Source organism: Temnothorax curvispinosus, unplaced genomic scaffold, assembly GCF_003070985.1.
Source record: "Temnothorax curvispinosus isolate PA1 unplaced genomic scaffold, ASM307098v1 QBEX01014594.1, whole genome shotgun sequence".
NCBI lineage: Eukaryota > Metazoa > Arthropoda > Insecta > Hymenoptera > Formicidae > Temnothorax > Temnothorax curvispinosus.
In genome coordinates this window covers 513,325-537,170 of record NW_020224374.1, presented here as the reverse complement: position 1 = coordinate 537,170, position 23,846 = coordinate 513,325, and the positions used below count along the sequence as shown (strand labels likewise).

The following is a 23,846-nucleotide window of genomic DNA, read 5'->3' as shown; positions in this document are numbered from 1 at the left end:
ATTGCGTGTATGTAGCCAGCGGTATGGAGCCCCCGCCCCCGGCTTGATTTACGGCGATCGAAAAACGAGCAGATATTTTTACATTTTAACGAACAACGCCGATTGATCGTGAAGCGTGAGCGCGCGCGATTCTCCGGATTTGGTAGCCGACGCGACTTATCAGTCGCTACGGTAAAAAAAAGTGCAACAAGTATCTCTATAGAAACCCATGCTATGTAAAAGTAAAATCTTTAGAGAGAGAAAAAAACGTTGGTTGATCCCGATAGTTTTGTCGCGTTGAACTCTGACCAACGGATCGATAATAATTTACATTTGGACATCGGACGCTGCGGAATAATCATAAAGAGGATTTCATCAGCACGCAATTGGCTAACCGGTTATTAGCTCTCTTTGAACGTCACGACTGATAGAAACGTGCGTCATTCGCGTTGTATAATAAACCTAATCGTGGAAAATGTTTGCTTGATAGAAGCATAGCGGGTTGGCAAGATAGTTAATCGAGTGTTACTTCATTTCGTTTGAAATTCTATCTATTCGCTGAATTGAATCGATTTCGCTGATTTCGCAAGAACGCGTCGAGAGAAATACAAATTAATCGAAAAATAATAAGACAATTATTCGAAGCACGTGTGCGGAAATACGTGAATTGTAAGAAAATTGCCGAAAGAAAGAAAAGACAACGAAGATGTAACGTCGCGTAATCACGTGAATGCAATAGAGCATGAATGACGCTGGAGAATCAACTACCATTGTATCGATCCATAATAATGCAGTCTCTATCGTTATCGGAGGTCTCGCCGATTTGTCCGGCTGTCAATAGGAAATTACAACTGAGCGTCACGTAAATATTTATAGATCGTATCGTGGATAACGCGCATTAATACAAAGGCATCGCCATTCGCTAAAGCGCAAAGATCATAAATGGGATTTAATCGAAGCGTAATTGGTTAATCGGTTATTACCACAGCTAGCTTTTTAAACGTCACGGTTGGTAACAAGCGTGGTGGCGAATCGGCCGCGGCTATAAGGTACAATAAACACCTCGCCCGTGGAAAACGCCGCGCGTTATGTGTAGGGCTTCGTAATGTCATATAACAGCGATGCACTGTTGATTGCAGTTCCGGTTCCGCAGATACGATTTTGCCCGTTGTAGAATTAGCAGAAATTCTGGCTCAGCGAGTAAAACGATATCGCCGTCGCAGTGGCAGCGGCAGCGGCAGCGCATTAATGACACGTGCTTCGCGTAATTTCAATAGCCGATGCGGTGCATCACGGCCGGGCGACGCACTCTATATCTCGACGCACACGTACGAGCGACTCGACGGCTAATGCCTCCGGCCTCGCTGAACGAATCCGTCACGACGGTAATGAGCTTGCGCTGCCCGATGTCGATGCGGATAAACAGAGAGCGACGTTTATTCGACGTCTACCAAGATAAAGTTTCCCCATAACCGCGAACGGAGATGTATACATAATGTTTACATAGACTGCTCATATAGATCGTCGATCCGGCAAGAAGACGGAAGGAAAGGATTAAATAGAAATTTCTTTTAAATATGCTTTCCTAAAGATACTCTCTCTGTGTACCGTCGGAAATTTCAAATGTAACAGTTACGTTATCACTTTTCGTAATATTCAAAATAAGCTTGTGCTACTTGATCTCGGTGCATAAAGAGATAGACAAAGAGGAACATTTATACGACGCGAGATACGACGACCGAGATAAAATTCCCTTATATACATAATGGAGAAATGTTTACATGTATTATCGCTGTAGTAAAATCCAAAAAGGATTTTAAAATTGAAATTTAAAAAATATTCTTCACATACATTAATATCATCGAAATTAATAACCTTACTAATTAAATTATTATAATTTGTTACTTTACAAAATATCCGTGACTCTACGAAAAATGGTTCATTTAGGAATAAGACACTACAGGATAGATTGCAAAAGAGCGCAACGACACACACGGGGGAAAGCTAACGTTTCGAGCAATACGGCTTGTACCAAAAACGTGATCAACGAGCGAACATAATTCGTAGAACCTCAGACTAATGGCCATCTGTTCCCGCGGTTCAAGTAATTACAGCAGTAAAGCGCGTTTCTTAATTCCGGCGATTAATCCACATTTCACGCGGTACATTCGGAATGATTTAAGAAATTTAAGACACGATGAGACCGACTGCGATAATAACGCGCGTGAAATGTAACGTTTAATTTGCCTCGAGCGCGCGGGGCACGCACCCACCACGGTATTAGACGGGGAGAGCGGCGATGTTGAGAATGATAACTAATTCACGCCACGTAATCTCGAAGAAAAACACTATTCCCGTTATACGCCACGTCGTAACCGGTGCACATTGAATAATGCGCGCGTTATATACACTCCGAGACTGCACATTTTGCGAGAAGTGCGCATCACCTTTCGCGCGGCGAACTCTCGAAAAACGCGTCATTTACGTTTTTGGATCGCCAAAACTCGACTTACGGCTCTCCCGAGATCAACGGCTGCGGCAACGTTTATGCTATCAAATTTCGTCGAACAAATTGTAAAATAAAGTGACACGCGCGTTACAATTCCAACATAAATTACAAATGTTCGCATAAAAAAATCTATTAATACATTAGGTACGTTGAGAAACACGCCACCGTTGCTCATGTTGCAAACACTTTGGAAAGAAAAATTTTTATCTTCAAAGCCCAGCGGGAATAGATATGCAGGTTTCCAACTTTGGCCATCTGGGTACAAAGTTCCGTCGCTTTTCCAGAGTTGAGAGTTGAAAATTCGCTATCGCTATTGAATGCCATGAATAAAACCCTATTTACGTCTAAGTTTCTAGTCGCGCGGTTAAAGTGAAATTTATTCATTAATAAGACCCCCCATTTTCAATAAAATTCGAGTCAGCTCTTTTTCCCCTTCTGGAGTTTCCTCTATTTTTCCGAATGCCGCTTCGTTTCTTTTATCTCGCTTTAGGGATTAATCGGGGGAGAAAACGTTGACCCAGCGCGGACTTCAAAGAAGATACTTATTTGTGCGAGAAAGCGTTAATGGCGCGCCTCCCGCCCTTTCGGGCCTCTAAATGAAGCGCGGAAAATAGCAGCGCGCGGAGCAAATGGAGAGTTCTAAACAGAGTTCGGGGTTCTCTCGCGGACTATCATTCAAACCGTTCGGCCCACTCGCGCCGCTCGCGGTATAACGTCAGAGTACACCGGCGGAGCATGTGTCTGCTCTATGGAGCGGCGCAGCCACTTCGGAGCAATTTATTTCGTTCCTTCCCCGCGTCGAGATATCGTACCGTTGCGTCGCGGAAAGAGTGATGGATGTTGGAGCGTCGCTTCTACGCAGGAACGTACGAAACACGCGGAGGCGCCGTTAAGGTCGAGTGCCTCGGATGTAGGACACTTTATACAGTAGCACCCCTCCCCCTTCCCTCCTCAACGTCCTTCTCCGCCCTCGTCACACTTTTAGGTTCCGGATTCTCAATAACGCGCACCAATTTACCATCGACACGGCATGTCCGTTTGAATTAGTTACGCGCGCGAGGGATACGACGCGAGAGTCAACAAAAGCGCCGTCGCTCTGAAAGACCACGAGAAGAAACGATCCCCCAAGAGGACCGCGATGAAAGAGCTTTTTTAGAAACTACGCTACTATAACATAAAATTAACGAGAAGCTAGCCTCAATTTCATACGCAGTCTAGTTATCAAACCTCGTAATTTCGGTAAACAGGAAGAAGTTTATAACATAACGCATATACTCTTGTTTATCTTCCACGAGAAACTGATGTTAATAATCTCTATTATATCATTAAAGCGAATATCGCATAGAAGTTAATAAAAACAATTTTGACAAGAAACGAGATTAAAACTATTTTTGCAGAAACGAGATATAAACGAGAATAACTTTTTTATGTGTAGATATATAAATATTTCTTTATATAGATTTCTTTAATATACATTTAAACAATCACCGCTTTAGTCATTTTGTTCATTCTATTAATCTTTAATATACTCTAATTTCAGGTGACAAATAATAAGTGAAACTGGACCGATATGATTCTCAATTATGTAGAGAGAAAGTGCTATTTTCGGTCGAGCTGAATCTTGATGGAAGCTTAATAATAATGTTTTTGTGTGTGAATTTTGTATACCTTTTCCAACTTAGCAAACTGCGCGCTATTGGTCGGTCTTGAAACGCAGTTCTCCGTTAGAACAGTAAACCCACATATTTTAAATCAATTAATCAATTTAACTTTTAATGTTAATAAGTATTTTATTTAAATTACTGTAAAGAATTTATTACCTCAGAAAAATATTACCTCAGCCAGGGTTCAAACATAGACCTGGAAATTCTTTACAGTAAATTTAAAAAGGAGATGCTTAGTATATCAAATGTTAAATCAATTCTATTCTTTTCTGTTAAATTCTAGACCGACAAATAATCGGCGCGCAGAGTTTACCGAGTTGGAAAAGGTATACAAAATTCATACAAGTGTATTATTAATTTGGCTACCAAGATCCAGCCCGGCCGAAGATAGCACTTTCCGTACTTAATTGATTCTCCGCGTTGTTATACCATATTAAAAGTGTGCGATGTTCGGTTTGATCATCTATTCTTATCGTGACATTTTAAATACGTAGGTATATCGTAATTGCGCCAGTGTATACGAATATTATATCAAAATACTCGCGCGCCACGAACACACGACTACGGCCATAAAATCAAACTCGGATAACTCCGGGGAAAAATTTTTTCTCGTTTCGCCGCACTAATAATTTTATTCCACAAAAACGCCTAGTATTCAAATATTCAATATTCATGTATTCAATGTGAAAACGTTCGCCCGGCTTCAGGTGTAGAACATCACGAATATGTGAAAAATTGCCGCAAGCTACATGAATAACGCGGGAGTGAAGTCTCCCACCCTTACGCAAAAGGGAGATGAATTACTAGATTTCAAATCAGCTGTAAGAATTTGAATAAAACAAAAGTCTGTCGCGCGACGCGACGGCGGGGTGACGCGTTGAAATTTCAGGCTCGCTCCCCTAAATTCCCCCGTGCTTGTGATACGACCAAAACGGTTAGCGAAATGGAACGCAGCCGCGCGAGTGCCAGCCTTAACGATTCGACCGACAATCGATATCTTTTTACTCCTTTTTTCCATACAGGTCAGCGGAAAGTCCGGTTATGCGGTTGATTAAAATCCGGATTAACAATCGACTCGGAACGAAACAACCCTCTCTCCGGCAAGGGAGAATCCGCCCGCGAGTGGGAGAAGGTGCATGACCCGACCACTCGCTACAACCCCACCATCATTACGTCCAACCCGTAGGCAAATCTCTCGGCCTCCGAAAATATGCAACTTTAAACTTCGCAAAAGTACTTTTAACCCTCGGGTGGCTGTTACTGCGCGATCTACAAAGCGCTCGATATCGATATTCGGACAATGATTAGCCGCGAATAACCGATACAAGGTCGAGAATGAAGGCAATAACGCCGTAAGCTCCCAAGCGTCACCACTTGTTTTATATCGCTTTCTTTCCTGCAGGAATATTGACTTCTTGACCATTTCGCAGTATTAATTCCAGAAATAATCCGCTTGTTAATTCACATCCAAGATTTATTCACCGTTGGAGATTCAAGTAACACCATCCCATTCCAAACTAACTTCAAAGCTAGAACTGCACTCGCGCTGAAAAATTTCTCCATTCACAATGTAACGCACACTGGCTCGTATCACAAACACGAAGTAACGAATAGAGAAGGGCGAGACGGGAGAATTGAGAGATATACACTATACGTCACTTGCGCGCACTAATCACGAGCAATCACTCACCTAGCTGGACGTACATCTTCGGCCTGACGTTCTCCTGCCAAGCGGCCAGGGCGAGGGTGACAGTCGCGATGACGCACCAGCAGGACAGCAATCCCGGTTGCATCCTGGGGGCAACGCGGAGGCCGGCGCGCCTCATCTTCTCCACGCGATGATGTCGCAGCGGCGCGCGAAACGACGACGTGCCAGGGTTCGCGGTCTCCTCCGCGGGCACCGAGAACCACCGCGAACGGCACACGCGAGAACGAAACGAAACGAAACAAAACGAGATCCGGTAGGGGTCGCGGACGCGCAACGCGCACCGTACGCACGCACGTACCGTACCGTACCGTACGTATCACCGTCACACTGCGCTCCGCGCAACAACGACAACGCCCGTAGTGCACGCGAGTTACTTTCTCTCGTCGCGAGCACTCACTGCGCCGGGAAGCGCGCGGATGCCGCGGCGGCAGTCACGTGTGGTGGGACCATGTCGTTCCCCATTGCGGTCGTTGCATCCACGGTCGTCCACCGGCGGCCTGCCGCACGCATGTCTCACCGAGGACGGTCGGCCGCCCCGCAGCGGCCAGGCGGCGACACATTCACGTTCACGAAGGGGTACCCGGAGCGGCGCGCGTTCGGCACGCGCGCCGGCGCACGGCGAGGTGGACGCGGAACCCAAGGGACCCCGAGAGTTCACCCAGCAACCGGCGGCACTCGCGTTCACGCGTTCAAGCGTCCACGCGCGAGCGCCGTACGGAACACACGAGCGAGCACGACGTACGCCTACGACGTACCCGGAGAAACTACGATAGCGCGCGTATCAACCCGTCCGCGCCCGCTGACGCTCGCCGTCACACTGATGTCGCGACAGGTGACGCGCACTCCCCACCAAGCGGCGCACTCCCCACCGAGCGCTGCGCTCCCCATCAAGCGGCGCGCACTCCGCTACGCCGCTCCGCACTCCCGCGGGCGCAAGCGCGTAACGTTGTAACGCGCTTCTTCCCTCTCTCTCTCTCTCTCTCTCTCTCTGCTCCGAAAGCGTGTCTATATGCGTGATTACGCGTGACCGGCGTACGCGTACGCGCGACGTGCACGCACGTGGATATGGACGCGTAGAGAACGAAGGAGAGATAGGGGCAGTGGATTTCTGGTGGGACAGCCGAGCGAGCGATCGAGGGGCGCGTGAGTCGGAGAGAGTGACACCGGGCAAGCGCCGATTTTCAACCCCACTACCCCCGCAGCGCGATCATGCCGTTGTCGTCTTCCACGTCGGTGTCCCTTGTCGGTATCTCACCGTAGCCGCCACGGCGTCGCTAGTCTGGAACGAGAAAAAGAGAGATCGTTACTCGAGTTGGTTAGGGATGCTTCAATCCAACAACGTCCACTTCTTCTCGCAATACTTTTGCACTGTCTTATAGCGAATTCTCGGTTGAACGCACTAGTGCGCACTGGTGCACATTAAAGCCGTCGTACACAAATTAACGTAAAGTGTATATTTAATATAAACGGGTTAAATCACGAAATCCTCAATATTCTTTATTGTTCTATTTGGTAAAATATGTATTGGGTATTTTATCAGATTTGGCATTTTACTTTAAGATTAGAGATAACATCAGTATACAACGGCTTTAATATGTACCAGTCCGCACTAGTGCATCCAACCGATATTCCAACCGAATTCGCTATTAGATATTTTTGAATTAATTCAAGACCAACGGTGTCACGTATTAAATGTAATTTTCGAAGAACTAACTAGAAATTATAAACGTCGTTAGAACGTCAAAAAAGAAATAAAATATTTAATACGTTCTTTCAGTTATATTTGGAGAGAGAAGAATTTTATGAAACTTTACTGAAAACTTAATTACTGAGCTAATTGACATCGCGAGAGACGAGAAATCTGAATAAGATCACGATTAAAAAGATCAACTTTAAATTCTTCGAAGGGTGAAACTTATTGCGCGAAATCTCGTTTGGCGCTCTAAACAAAACGAATTTCGTGGTCCGAAATTTCAGGAAGCTCGAAAACCGCAAAGAGTCAGAGTGAACGAAGAAATCCGATTACGATTCGATTTCGCGTTAACGCACGCGCCTGGGAGTCCTGCGGGGGGCGCCCGGCCGCCCAAATAAGGTTTCATCACACAGAAAGTCCTGGCTGCTGCGGCGGGATAACGAAATTATCCAAATACGACTGATTCGTCAGCGAATTTTATGAACGTATCCTGTATGCGCGGTGCGTAGCGACGCCGCCGACGTTGACACTGTTCATTAATTTGGCGAGCCAAGTGTACGTGGGAAGGGGAAGCGGCGCCGCGGGAGTGGACGAGCGTCGCGGGGTAGGAGGGATAGGTATGTGTGCACCGAGACTCTAATTCCTACACCAATGATTGGACATGCCTGCACGAGGGAATTCGCCGGGTGTCCGCGACGTGTACACGCAATTTCGCGTGGATATGCGTGTCCGCGCGTACACGCATCGTTCGGCATTCTCGCTCCTTTAATCCTCGATCCGTCGAAACATGCGTGATACATTTGCGATATCACCTTTCCGTAAAATTTTTGAGAAAATTCAACAGAAACAATCCTCTCCTCCCTTTTTAAAGAAACTTTTAAATATTTCATATATCAACTTTTTATGTCTCAACCTTTAACTTTTCATATTCCAAGTATTTTTAATAATATGATTACTCCAAAAATAATTTCTCGAAGTTAGATTAATAATTAAAACTGATATTTTTGGCTTATCTTATTAAACTAAAGCTAATAATTAAGTATAACAAGGAAAAAGATAAAACGCAAATATATGACTTGTACTTTTAAAGCTACATTAAGATAGAGAATGAAGTACTCGTATAACGTATGTTAAATCCTCATATGAATTTTCATGGCGTAATAGTCACGGCGGTCGTTTATTTCATAATTAGTACAACCTCCGAGTTGTACTAAATGGAGTTATTCGACCATACGTTGTTTCATTCGCTTGGAACGAGCAGCGACGCGGAAGAATAACGCGGGATGTGAGCTTCCAGTAAAATATTAATAAAAAAGAATCCAACTGTCATGAACGTTGCTATGGCGATATCTCAATTTTGCGGTGCGATCCAAAGAGCTGTTCTAATTGAAAAAACAATATATCGGTACACTTCATAGATTCTTCTTCGAAATATATATTTATGGTTGCGGTTAGTGTCAATTTGAAAAAAAAACTTTTTTTTTATGCAAGCAAAGCTTTCGTCCATATAGTTCGTTCGAAGTTCACGTCTGTATAAAATAAAATATAATGGAATATACAGTGCGAGCCATCTAAAGCGATAAGTGGCCATGCAAAAATGTATCGATGTTTCATAGATTCTTCTTTGAAATATATATGGTTATGGTTAGTGTCAATTTGAAGAAAAAATCTTTTTTTTTCCCATGCAAACAACGACGGTGCATACTTCGACCGTAGTTCGTTCGACATTCACGTCCGTATGAAATGAAATATAATGGAATATACAGTGTGAGCCATCTAAAGCGATAAGTGGCCATAACTAGAGAAGAAACGACACATAAAAGATACGTGTGTCACAGTATCACTGTCAATCGTAGCGCATGTACGCGTTGCGCTTATGGAGCGATTTAAACTGGCAATACGGCTTATATCATCGTATCTAACACCTACTTTAATCGAATAATGCTGTTACAACAAATAATATAACTTCGCATTTACTCAAAATCTAAATTCTAAAACATAATAATTGATACGTGTGACAATTGTTTTACTTAAAATTTTCCATGTTTGAAATCAATTTACTGATATGTCATTATTATTATAATAAAAATCATTATCATATTAACATAATGCATAATACGTCTCTCTTTTTCTTTTTAATTCTTTTAATTGGCATTATTGGCAACCAGAGAAGCTAGATGTTAACTCATTGCAGGCTCTTTGCGTGCATTACAAAGGGTTTAGTCAAAAGGATGTTTCAGCGACCCCTCGAAGTAACATCGTAAGCGATACCATAGACAGCGTTGCTAATGAAAATGAAGAAACGGAGATTGAATGCGTCACGACATGGAGGTGTCGCGCGAGTTCAAAATGGTACTCATCTATAAATGCGTTTCGCTTTACGAAACTCACTATTATATTTCAGTAGATCAGCGTGTCACTGAATTACTCGAATATTGAAAAGGACCGTAGCACGTTTTCCGGTGTCTATCACGAAGTGCCTTCTCTCTGTTCCTGTTTCTATTTAAAAGAGAGATATTCTGACAAGTTTCAGAAAAGATACATACCAGGAGAAGATGCTTCGTGTCACGTAATTTATATTACTTGTTTTTAGAATCTGATCTTCAACGTTGATTAACGATGTTTAAATGTAATTTAACCTGCGACCATTAAATTTTCACTCTAAAAATTTAATTTGCGATTTCATTAATAAAATCAAGTTATTTAATACTAATTAAGAATGGAAACGTAATAAATCATGAGATTCTCAGATTACGCGCTCGCTAAGAAAAAGTGGATCTCCCACGTTTTGCCTCCTTTTTTCTGAAACATCTACTACAGTATGCAAGAGCGATCGAAAGAGATTTGCGAAGACGTTCATCGGGCAAGCGCGAGAGGATGGGCGCGGCATGTTTCGGCGAGAAGAGGCGTAAAAACTCGACAAGATTCGGGAGTGGAGCTCTGCAAAATATACTCTCGCGAAATTGTCCCGCGGGAGTGACTTCGTCCGAGTCGATTTCGCACGCGTTTAACATCGCACGAACGACGACGGAAAAGTGCCGGCAGGCAGTGTTATCTGAGGGGCGCTACAAGAGACGAGGCAAGGGACGAGGGGGCAGTAGGGATCGATAACCGAACAACGGGGAAAATCCCGGTGGAAAACGCGCGGGAAGCGCGGGATACCGATGTTGCTGAGGGGAAGAGACAGAGATAGAGAGGAGGAAGAGAGAAAGAGAGAGCGAGAGAGAGAACAAAACTCGCATCTATCGGCGGGCACGAAACCAAACTCGATTAAGTTCAAAGTTTAACTTCCGGGGTGCGTCGTAACGGGGTAGGAGAGAATGGTGTTCCGGATGAAATTAGTTACATCGCTTAAGACGGATTCTCGGACGCTATTGCCGTCACCGCAATGCGTCCTCTTCTTTTTCTTCTATTCACGGCCGGAGGCACGTGGAATCTCGCGAGGAATCTTTCTTCAGGCAGCGCAAAAATTAACGTAGATAAAGGTATCCAGAAGTCTAACTAATCTCTCGCAAGGGCGGCGGTAGGAACGCGGTAAGGTCGGTAAAAAAAAACACGGTTAACTACCGACGAGCAACGAGGAAAATTCCTGCGGATAGGACGAGTGAGGGTTCTGAAGAAGGGGGAAGGAGGAGGCAGCTCGTGCCTGTGGCGAGCTCTGCGCGAGCAAAGGGCTCGAAATAAAACTCAATTAAGTGCGGCCGAAGTTCAACTTCCGTCAAATCTTAAATAAAAAGAATTTTCTGGGTAAAACTAATTAGCCCACTTAAGCTAGAGTATTTTTGCGCCGGGACGCATAGGACAGGTCTCTCTCGAGCAAAGGGGAGAAAAAAAAGAAGGCAATTGGAGCGCAGAGCGTTAAGGATAATAGATATCCCAGATCGCCCTATTTTAGTTTTCGAAGTGTCGAGAAGAAGAGCAGCAACTTTTCCTTCTGACAAAGTTTCCAATAGAAAGAGAAAAAGATATTGGATACGGCGAAACTTCCGATACGGCCGATACAGCTCGACAGCTGAGCTCTGATTAAAATCAATTAAAGCCATTAGCACCCAATATTTAAGTTTCCCGAGCAGTCTTTCGTTTCCGTCTCGTGAAATAACAGAAACCAATCGGGGCCGGCCTTCGCCACAAGGCGGAGTGTTTTCCCTTTGGTAAATCTGATTACGCCGAGCAAAACAAAATATTCCGTAAAATGCGGTAAATATCGCGTCGATCGCCATAAACACGGCCATTATACTTCAGTCGGGTGCGCTTACAAACGCGAACTTCTCATTGCATTGCTCGACGTGGACCGTAACGGCCGGCGATTTTTATTAAAAGGAAAGAAGGGAGAAAGGTCTAGAAAGAAAGAGAAAGAGAGAGCAAAAAGCGCCACACGGCTCGCCGAATAACGAAAGAGATCTCGCTGGAAAACGCGAGAGTACGTTGTTGCGGCGCTCGTCGAAAGCGAGAGGTAGAGAATGGTCGGTACGATAGAGGGTTGCAGCAAAAGTCGCGGCTGCTGCAGCAGGCAGTCGAGCGATCGAAGGGCGTGGAACAAAACTCAATTAAGTCCGCCGAACTTCGACTTTCGCGGTAGCGTTACACGAAAAACATTTTCTGGATAAAACGAGTTAGGCTATTCGAGCGCAGATCGCGCGCACGGCCCATCAGCATACCGCCGTCAGGCGTCAAATAAAAAAAATGGAGAGCTAAAAAAAGGAAGGAACGGGAGAAATTAAAAGGGTTACGCGACAAAATACGAGGAAAAAGTATTTTTCGCGCGAGACAAACGGGATAGACGAAACTCGCATTTTCCAACACCTTTTTGAAAGAACGTAGCAAAAACGCGCGAGAGTCGCTTTCGAACCGTTAAATCGCTTTAAGTCCGAATTAAATAGTCGCTGATGGAAATGCGAGTCGCGCGAGTTTCTTCCGCGGTCACGGAGCGAACGTGTTCGCCTTGAAAGGGCACTCTCACGGGTACTCCGGGTAAAAATTCAGAAATCAATCGACGGCGAACGGCGCGATCCGCTTTTTGCGAGTCTCAATGTGTCACGCTTATCGAAAATCGTTCGCCAAACGGCGGACGTCGGCCGGAATTGAAATCCTTTAGCGGGCATGGCCCGTGATATATAACTGACCTACAAGAAAGATATTTGCTCGATGAAAGGAGGGTGAGACGAGAAGAATGAGTGTGTGAGAGAGAGAGAGAGAGAGAGACCACCCTCCTTCCCTCTTTTCCCCGCATACACAGCACTGCGGTGGAGAGGGAAAATAGCTATACCCGCTATATACGCTTATATCGCTTGTACGTGCTCAAACGCAAAAGTAATCTCTCCTGTCACCTGTCGCTCTTCGGTAAAATACTTGATGAATCCTCGCCCGTGGAGGCGTTTTTATCGACGTTATCCCGGGGGAGAGCACGTCGGGGAGAGCCCCTCCGTCCGCTTTTTTTTCGCGACGTCCTCGCCGCCATTGCTTTTCCCGCACCCCATCGAAGGTTCCGACCTTCGATTAAAAGCCATTCGAAACGTTCGTGCTACAAAAGTATCGAGAACGGCAAGAAGTATAATAAAAAAAGAGAGAAAGAGAGAGGATACGAGATAACGGAGGTCCACGAGAGACTGCGACCCAAAAAGCACATAAAGGACGCGCCGTAAAGACGAGAGAACCGCATGGTATCGGGGTGGATCGTTCTCGAAATTCGAGAGTGGAACGTGATAGCCCACTTTTGTCCGTGATAGTGCGAGTGGAACTTGCGCCATTCTTCCGCAAATGAAAAATGTCAGATCGATCGCGACAAATGCCGCGAGACATTCTTTTCTATGTGACATTTAATTAATTCGGAGCCGCGCCGCCGCTACCCTCTGCTATTCTCGCGCAAACACACCACACGCTTGAGATTAATCGTGCTTATAAGCATATTGTTCGCGTACGGCTTTACCCACAAGGTGGCGACGACGGCTAAGCGGAATTTGCCATGCAAAAAAGAACGGTTTAAATACGAAATATATGCGAGCGCAAATTACTGACGTACATTTTTTGTTAAATAGTCACCGCAAAACCTTGGCGGAAAAAACAAGTAAATGCATTATTCCGGTTTGTCCTCTTCAAATTTATTTACAAGCATGAGCACAATATTTTTAACCTACTGACAGAGAGGAAACGGATTGCGTTATTATATACATTTGAAAAATAACGTACTCTGACAGTACAATTTCATACATTTAAATTTGCTGCGCGACAAATTTACCAACGAATATCAGATTTTAGAGTGAGTGGTGCACGCGGGGCTCGCTTTTGCAATAAAATAACGAAATTTTAGCCCGACAGAGGTAAAAATGTGGCCAGAAGCGCAAAATTGATATTCCAATAAATTTCCGGCAATACAAATGAAATAAGATGAAAATGAGATTGATCATATTAAGTTAGCGGTCGTCTCGTCTAAACTCCAGCTGACGCGTTTCATGTACTTTAAGCGCGTCGAGTGAAAATAGCATAATAATGATAATAATAACTAAGCGGAGCATCATCATCTCTGACGAAACTACGGTACTCCGTACGTCTCCTCCCAGAACTTTAGTAGGAAACGTTCAAATGCGCACGACCGTCCGATTAAAAACTCTAACAACTTTGACCTAGAAAGAAATTGCCTCGTTACGATGCCATTAATTCAAAACGGTTTAATTAGTATATCTTTACGTGGTTCGTCCACGAGCTGCCTTCGTGTTGATTGGGCACAAATAAAACAGGTTCCAAAATTGTTCGTAAAGCTTATTTAATTCCTTTCAAGTAGCCGTGCATAAGACGCATTTTACGCCCATTTACAATACCTACGTCACTAACAAAAATTCATTTCTCATTTAACGCGTAACGAAAGGTTAAGGGGATCCTATAGCGAAGGCCGAACTTCCTCGACGTCGGTAATGTCAACATTTCTAATCCTGTTTTCTATGTTATATATCTATATCTGTCCTTGTCTAACGAGAGGCATCTGTCTTTGTTCGATTGCTGCGCCATCTCTCGCTACACGCAATACTGCTTATCCTATCAACCTGAATGTGCTTTTGCTTAATAAAAATTCATTTTACAGAATCTTTTTTTCTAGACGTTGAATCTCAGTTTTATTTACACGATATTGTTCCTACATGTTGTCCCTACGTCGCCTTGGTGTCATTATATATATATAAACTGCAGTAATTTTGTTATTGTCGTCAGATGACAGTTGTATGTGCCCAAATTAGTAAAATTTTTAATTTTTTTTTGTTCCCGATATGAAATCGTATAACGCGATGTAGATTTTTGTGCGTACTTTAATTCTAGACCAAAAACTTGCAATTCTGTAAAGCCAATTCAAAGATTTCTTAAAATGAAAAAATGTCGGTAACTACCGCCACTATAGGATCCCCTTAAATCTTAACGACAAATCGTTATAATTACAATTTTCATAAAGTTTCGTTTAATTTCTATTTTGCTCGAGATGTTTATAAAAAGTTGCGACAAGAAAACGTGAGAAAAATTTTCGTTACGAAATCTGGGTAAATCTGATAAATTATCTCATATACCAGCATCACTATATGTTTTATTATATCGATACGCTGTATTTGCGACGTTATCGAGAACGACTTATTGTTAGTATTTCATTCTCTTAATTTATTCACACAAAGCAAAGAAAGTTTCGTCAAGTATTTCAGTTCCAGAAATACTACTTTAATTCCAAAGTTGCACGCTCGACGTGCAAAGAATACAATTGATTTTCGATGAAGTTATTAAGTATTAAGGAACATTAAGCAGTCAGATTTGTCGAAAAAAAAGCTTTTTATTACAAAGAAAAATTTATTACGAAGAAATAAGTTAAAACCGAGACTTGTCCCTTAACACAAAGTTCATTAGGATCATAAATTATAACAAAATTTTTTTTTAATTCTCTGCGATCAGCCATCTGCAGCGCCATTTTTCAATGCATATTTTTAAAAAATATTTTTACTAAAAAAATTTTTTTTGCTATAGTTTATGATCCTAATAAACAATTGTGTTAAAGAACAAGTTTCAATTTCAATTCATTTCTTTGAAATAAATTCCCCCAAAAAGTTTCATTTTCAATAAATCTGACTGCCTAGTTTCCTCAAGCGAAGTGCCAAATGCTTTTCCGTTATCTCGTATCACTGCCACACAATCCCCGGATATTATATTCTTTAATGCATGAAAAGAGGACGAAAAAGAACGAAAGAGGCTAATCATAATCTATAATTTTAGTGGCGCGCTAAAAGTTCCTCCTCAAGCGAGCGCGAGCATGATCGATCTTTCGCATTAGCAGTTTATTAAAGAGCGAGAAAGGTACATCTCGTAGCACTTAGATACTTCGCGCACTATCGCCCGCTACTTTTATACTTCGACATTTAATGCATTAAAAAGTCAGTTAATTCGGTTTATTCTTTAACGCGTTGAGTTCCAAAGAGACTTTAGGGAGTTCCGCATACTTGCGCAAGAATCGCGTTGCTGGTACATCGAATAAAATTTGCGTGCTGTGATATCTTAACGATATAAAATTGAACCTAATGAAATAGTTCCGTATCATAGTTATCATATCTACTGTAATAACAGCTGACGCCACATCAAAATGATAAAAAAAATTACATTTTCAATAAAAATAGTAACAGCAATCCAATTTTTAAACACAATTTCTAACTTCACGTTATACTATCCTGTTTTTTTTATTTCTGCTGCTATTAAATCTTCGTAATTGAAATGCGAATGTTATCTGTTTTTCAAAGATCTCAAATTCGAAAAATTGCACGACCATTCCGTGCATGTGGAATGCGTTCTCGCAGTTTCCATTCTCTTTCTTTCTCTCCCTAGCTCTCCGTGATACATTTTCTATTCTTCCTTCTCTGGTGAACTTTTTCTTTATCCATTTAGAACCGGAGAGTAACTGCATTAATCTCCTCTTTCATTTCGCTAGAGAGAGATTTCTACCGACTTCTTCATAAGGAAAAAGCGGCAGAATGAGAAGTCCCGGTTGTACCGCGAATGCGTTTCCATAAAAATCAAATAACTCTATTTTCAATAAACGACAATTTGCCTCAAAGAAACAGGATTGAATTCGCGGTTTATTGAGTCTCTCTGTCAATGTTTTGCCGTAATGCCACGTTGCGTTTCGCGAAGCTCCACGTGTACTTACGCGACCTAATGCAAGCTCGGGCGCGATCGATCTTGGCGTATCGCGAGGTAACTTATCGCCCATACAAACGTTATACGGAACGATCGTAAAGCCGTAATGTCGCGTCGCGTAGCGATGGTGTATACTGTATACCTATGCAACGCGCAAATTTCAACTCGTTTCGCGAACGCAGCATCTGGAAGATCGACTCCGGATAATCCGTCTGTCCACAGTTACGTTTTCCCGTAATAAGCGCGCTCGCTAATTAACCAAAACGTTACGCGTCCAGGATATGCTATTCCATCTTCCATCGATCACAAAAGTAGTAAACACGCTACCAGCCGCGAGTTTCGTTGATGTAAAATCAATCTCATGTACAAACGCGTTTCACGACTTGATAGATTAATCGTCCGAGTCTAATCACATCTCTTCGAGAACTCGTATATAGGTATTTTTATCAAAACGATTTTTCGCTTTATAAGTGCATTTAAACAGATCCTTGATACGTTTCACGATAGTTTTACCTTCGTGAAAGTAATCTGTATTTACAATGATATATTGTAAATACATGCATTATATGTGGAATTAAATCGTCCCATTCAATATTGTATGATTACTCGTGGATTATTAAACCGCATGATACGGTTAATCATACAATATTAACAAGCACAATTAATCGATTATAGTTATGATTCTCTGCTTTCAAGATATACGTATAGCGAGACAAATATTGTATATATTTTAAGTTTCGTTATTGCATAAATTGCATAATGCATTTACCATGCCGAAATAAAATAAGATAATAGAATCCATCAATATTTATAAATATACAGTGATTTCAGCTCATATAAAAAAAAAGTTGTTAACTTGACTAAATATTTTCAACTAATTGTTTTTTTAATTAAATTATTTAAATTAAATACAACGTATTGAATCTGATTAAAATATGACGTGATTTGACTCAAATACTTAAATATTTCAATTAAAAGAATAATCAGTTGAAAATATTTAGTCAAGTTAACAACTTTTTTCTCTCAGTATATAATTGTAAAAAATTATTTGAAGAACATAAAATAATCTACAAGAGCTCTCTAAATTGTTGTCGTTAACGCAGATAAATGACATATTATATTATTACATAAAATTCTCATTTAACTCGGTTGCTACGTAACAAAAATAAGATCTCTTTAAACCAGAGGAGATCGCTTTGTTTCAAGTAAAATCCATTTCCGCGCCGTATTTACAGCCGCCGGTGGAGGAAGAGAAGAAAAGGATATACCGCGCGCGGGAAACCGTCGTGATTATACGCTGACAAAGCCTCCATAGTCATGTCGGAGTAATGCTACTACCGGTCCACCTACTCTCCCGAGATTAGCGAGCTCTAATTAGCGAACGGATGTTATAATACGAGGATCTCCCCCACCCGATCGATCGTCCGATTTCATTGACGCGCCCACCGTTATTGTGCCGCCCGCTCTTCGTCCCCGAATTTCGCAGTCGGGCTTCCGGCTACGGTGAGAAATCACTCGGCAGCGAATCTCATATCCGCAGAATCATAAAGCGAGAGAATTTTCTACCCTAGAATTCAATAAAGTATTGGCCGCGTTACAATACGTAGACTTGTGAGAATCTAGAGATATGCTACAAGCAGATAGATTATATGTGTTTGCTCGGGCAAATAGACTTTACCTAGTGACTTCTCGCGCGAAATTACGTAGAGACATAAATCCATAGTATACTAGAATCTTTTATTAAAATAGCTTAACCCACTTCTATTCAGGCCATTAATTGGCTTGACACTCCGATAGCTGCATAAAGTAAAAAAATTTCTGCGCGAAGGTAAGAGCAGGCCCATTAAACGAGCGACTTCCCGATGGTCGGATCGCGCTCGCGTGCATATAGAAGAAGAACGAATAAAACGCAACGAAGATACCGTCCGTACGTAATTGGACGTAGTCTCATATAAGACGGCTGTAACTAGCAATTTCTGAAAAAGTCTTGGATTTTTCTTCTACAAAATACAGAATATTTGCGCGCGCTACGTCGCAGAAGTGCTCTTGCGCTCTTGGAGGATCGCGCGTTTTGATGAAAACGCGATTCAATAATGAACCACTCGGGACCGACGCGACACGACGTGGTGTGTGCGCCTCATCTGTCATAGACGAATCGCGATTTTGTCGACACCGCACGGCGCGATGTGCTTCATGCGCGTCATACGCGACGAGATAATATTAGCGACGCAATTCAGAATAGCCGTAGTTATTCGTCGAGCAAGAGACCCGTCATTTATATCCGCCACTCCATTTGATACTGATGGAAGTACAGGGCGGAGTGGCGCGGCGTGGCGCGGCGCAGCATGGCATAGCACGACACACAGGCGAAGCAGCGGTAGCGATTATGCATTTGCAAGGAATGCGCGGGGCTCAATGATGGCCTCCAAGGATAATCCGTCTGCCTGCCTAGACTCTTGAGATTAGCACGGGCGCTAATTAGACGAGACATTACACACGCCGGAGATACGACACTGATAGCAACGTCTATCGATCGTTACGGTTTCGTCGACGATAGAAGCTACTTGTACGCGTATTTCTCAGAGACGATCTCAGAAAAATCGTGAATACATCTCGCACGAATCTTTCTTTCGTAACTAGTCATATGAGGCATCTTCAAAATCGCGTACTTTCTTTGAATAACAAACAAATAAAAATTCTCAAACAATTTGTGTAACATTATTCTATAAAATGTTATAAAAACGTAAGGAACATTTTGCTAAATTTTTCTCGATAACTGTACGAAAGTCGAGAAGATACAAAAGTACGAATAACATAATAATTATGATTTTGTCCCTAAAAATGATTAAGATTTAACATTTAAGCCGATACGTCGAATTTTCGTTACAGCCACTGGTACCAGTTGATGAAAATCGATGACGAAGGAAATTCATTAGTAATACATAACATGCGCTAATTAAATAGCCTCGCAATCCTGTCGCTACGCTACGCGACGGATGAGCGTTTTACAATAATTACTCAGTCAGATAATTAATCCTCGAATGCCGAAATTCGATGCATTTCCTATACGGACAAAATGCGCATTGCGAAGGGATCTAAAACGGCACGATGCCTCGGGATACACGGCATCCTCGACACGCTCCTGCAAACAGAACACATAAAAAGCGTGCTCGCGTGTGTATATATGTGTACACTGTAAGTGCTCTAAAGTAGCATCATTACATGGTTTCCCCACGTATTATTTATTTGACGTTTATATCAATCTTGGTTCGCTATAGACTGCATTAATCATGTCAAGAAGATTTTAATATAATATTCCGTTATACTGAATTTAAGTATATTTATAGTAGGGGAGACCGGGGCAAACTCGACACGATTTTTTCAAAGGCAATTTTCAACAATTAATTAAAATTTTCGAGCAAATTTAATGGTACACATTTAAAGAGTATTCCCTCAGGTACAAAATTGCTTAAGGAAGTTTTGCTGTACGTTGCTTAGTTTTGTCCCCAGGAAAGGAAAAGTGACGCGGAGACACATTTTCAAAATTTAAAAATGCCGGGGCAAACTCGATACTTTGCTTGATCGACACAATTTGATCTGGAACTTATTTTTTATTGTCTGAAACTAAACATACATTGTTTATCGTGTATTTAGAAAGTACAAAAATTCGGAATTAAGTAAAACAATCATTGAAAATAATAAAAACAAAAATTGTTGAACATTCAATTATTTTCATTTAAACTCATGTCTGAAAAACAATTTATGCAAGTAAATTCGCGATTAAACGTGCGCACATTTGTCATAGACTATACAGCTGCATGACAAGCATTGCAAGCATCATTTGTTATTAGAAGCCAATAAAACGGCGTGATGTCGACTTTGCCCCGAACGTCATTTTTCACTTTTGTCACTTCAAAAATATAAAAATTTTGAACAAGTTGTGACCTAATTCTACTGGGATTGTAAAGTTGTACTTACATACTATAGTTGTACTTTAAAAGGATTAATGAATATTTTCAATTACTTCTAAAAAGTATAATTATTTTGAATGGTAAATGTAAGTAATTTTTGGCTCTTAGTAACTTTTTATGGTAATGAATAAAATGAATTATTTGCGTGATTTGACATTACATGTTAAATATTTTAAGTAAAAATTTGATAAATAATAAATTTCTAATGACATTAGCATTCTAATGACAAATAGCAAAAATTGAAGTTATAAGATGAATGAAAAAAATGTTTATTTGATTTTTCAATTCCATTTTATTACAAAATTCTATTTATTTTTTCAAAATTGGTATATATCACGGATTTACTAACGTTAATGGTACACTGGGTTAGTGTAACCCGGATACTAACTTTCGATGTTTCTTACTCGGCAGTTTTCAATGGACTGGTTCGATTATGAGTGCCGCTTAGTAGTGGGCTCCAAAGTTTTTTCCCTCCTTGATCCGGACCCTTTTTCCCGTGCGGTATAGAAGTGCCACAACTTTTAAAATCGCTATGGGGTACGCTAACCCAGTGTACCGTTCTAGAGTTAAAATTTTATTTCAAAAACAGAAAGAGAAAAGTGGACGAGGTTTATAATGGCCACTAAAGCAACCCACATAGATTCCGTGCCGTCTACAGGTAAAAGGGATGCTTATAGATATCGCCTATTGTTGTTTACGCGTAAGCATCCGATATATTATTCGATACTTCGACTTAGTCGGTAAATGAAGAATAAAGATGCTACACGATACCATTCTTCAAAAATATTGACACCTATACCGCCGAGTATATACTCGTACTCTTGTAGAAAGTTTTGACAGAACCGATATTATAAACTATCGATCTTTTTGGAGTATCGGATAGCATGATTGCTTGTTCTTTGTTTACTGACTAAGTAAGAGTATCGGATATATCGATGTTTCCGGGCACACGCTGGAACACGCGACGTGCAGAAAACATGCGGGAGTGTGCGTAACGCAGGCGATGATTCGCGGTGTGAGAAGAGAGCGAACATGATTTGCGAGACAGAACAATTTCCGTTTCGCGGAAACGTGTAACGCGCGCGAAACTTCTACGCAAGTTTCATGGGAGATGGAGAAAGAGAAAAAGAGAGAAAGAAAGAAAGAGAGAGAGAGAGAGAGAGAGAGAGAGAGAAAGAGAGAGAAAGATGGGGTCGGTGGCCGACGAGAGATGGTAGAGACGGGGGCGGCAGTTCGATGGATAGGGGTGCTGGCAAGAGAGTACACTGGAAAAAGGCGCGCACACCTTGAAATTCTGAGAAATGGGTTAAGGAAGCTCCTAGAATCCGCGGAATATAAATCATTTCCGACGGCGGTAATTCGATTCTCGCGAGTCTTCGGAAGATCCTCCGGGGGTACTTCGCCGCCTCTTTTTTGTCTTATTGCGAGAAGAGGATCGAACGGAGTTCGACCGCCATTCACTCTGCATCCCATCTCGTTGTCGCTAAGGCGCGAGGCCGCCGAACGGAGCTAACGGAGACAGATTCTCCTGATTTATAAGTCAGAAAATAACGAGAACCACAGTTATCATTTAGATGACCCGAAACGCGCGCGGCGAAATGCGGAATACGGTGATAAATGTGATAATCATTGTTCCAGAAAAGAAACGTGCGCCGCGCGATGCCACGCGCTGAATAAGTTGCAAATAATTCATTCCTCGGATTATTCAGAAATAAATTATTGGAAAAAAGAGATCGCGACAGAATTATGACTAAATGTCCTTCAATTTATTTTTACTAATGACGACTTCGTTTTTCTAAGGCAACGTACGAGTATATTTTAGACTTAGAGAACTTAGACCCTCTTATGTTTCTAAAGTTCTAGGTGTCCCAAATTATAACGAGGCAAAAATAGATTCAATTGCTGCAGCTTCACGTGCAGCTTCAAAGAAATCGTATTTTTAAGGCTAAGCCTCGAATGTCAAACTGTCGTCTTGTCTCCAATGATTTATGACGTTTCACGAAAAGTTTGTTACATCGAAAGCTTGCAGTTCTCATTTCTTAATAATTTTAGAAGCTTCGCACGTGGCACTATGCAAGCAGCAAAAATATTAAATGAAACTGGAACAGTTATTTTCTCGAATAACGTGATTATTAGATATATAAAATAAAGTAATTTATTTAAAACCTAAAATATTAAAATATTATTCACAACTTAAAATATTATTTTCGGATATCGAAGTAGTTTATAAATTGCACATTTCATTGTATATCACACATATGTAATAAATCTATCAATCTTGCACACATCATAAATTTAAAATAACGATCGAATGTATGATCGAGCTATTTTAATCTGGATTACTTAATAAATTAAAAACCTAAGAAATTGTCATCTAGATTTTTTAAATCTGTATTTCTGCGCAACGTTCGGCAAGTTTCGGATATCTATTTGTAGCACTAACTTCCAAACACTTCTCAACTATATGTATAGCTACAGTCACGATAGAATAGTGGCCAGGAATATCAATTTGCCCCGAGCAACAAAATGAGTTTGACGATGGTACCGCAATCGCAATGCAAAATTTCGCCGGTCGAAGAAAGAGAGGAAAAAAGAAAAGCAGAAGAACAGCGCGCTCGAATATATATCGCCCTGTATGCGCGATATGTGATATTCCCGCACGCGAGTCGCGGGTGCTCGCTCGAAGAAACGAAGTGTCGGCCGACTTCCGCTGCAGCGACTCGAAACTTCGTTACGTCGCTTCCGAGTTGCAACGACGCGCTCTCTCCTGGATTTCCACTCGATTTCCTCCGGTATCCGATCGACTTTCCATTTGAAGAGAGTGAGAAGGGAAAAGGAAGAGGGGAGAAAGAGAGCACAAACTGCCCCTATCCACGAGCTTTCCCCCCACTCCTTCACCTCTCCCTCACGGGGGTAGAGAAAAAAATTGAGTTTCAATTCGATCCGCGGGGTGAACAAGGACGATTTGTACGCGTAAACCCTTTTATGGCGAGGGCACAATGGCGAGACGGTAACCGGTCCGAGAACAAAAGCAAGGGAGCACATTGAAAAGTGAAAAAAAAATAGAAAAAGGACGAGAAAGGAAAAAAAGAAAAACTGATTCGCCAAAGAAGTGCAACAGGCGGCGCGAGTACGGACTTTCCTGGGAAAAAATCCGCGATGTTTCTCA

General features: G+C 41.9%; 1 long non-coding RNA gene across 1 annotated transcript in view; it reads right to left on the bottom strand.

Moving 5' to 3' along the window:
* Positions 1-5,749: 5,749 nt before the first annotated feature.
* LOC112464831 overlaps positions 5,750-23,846 on the bottom strand; it is a 59,724-nt gene continuing 41,627 nt past the window's right edge. The window contains exon 3 of the long non-coding RNA XR_003041956.1: positions 5,750-7,139. This is a non-coding gene — a long non-coding RNA (uncharacterized LOC112464831). The remainder of the gene's footprint in view (positions 7,140-23,846) is intronic.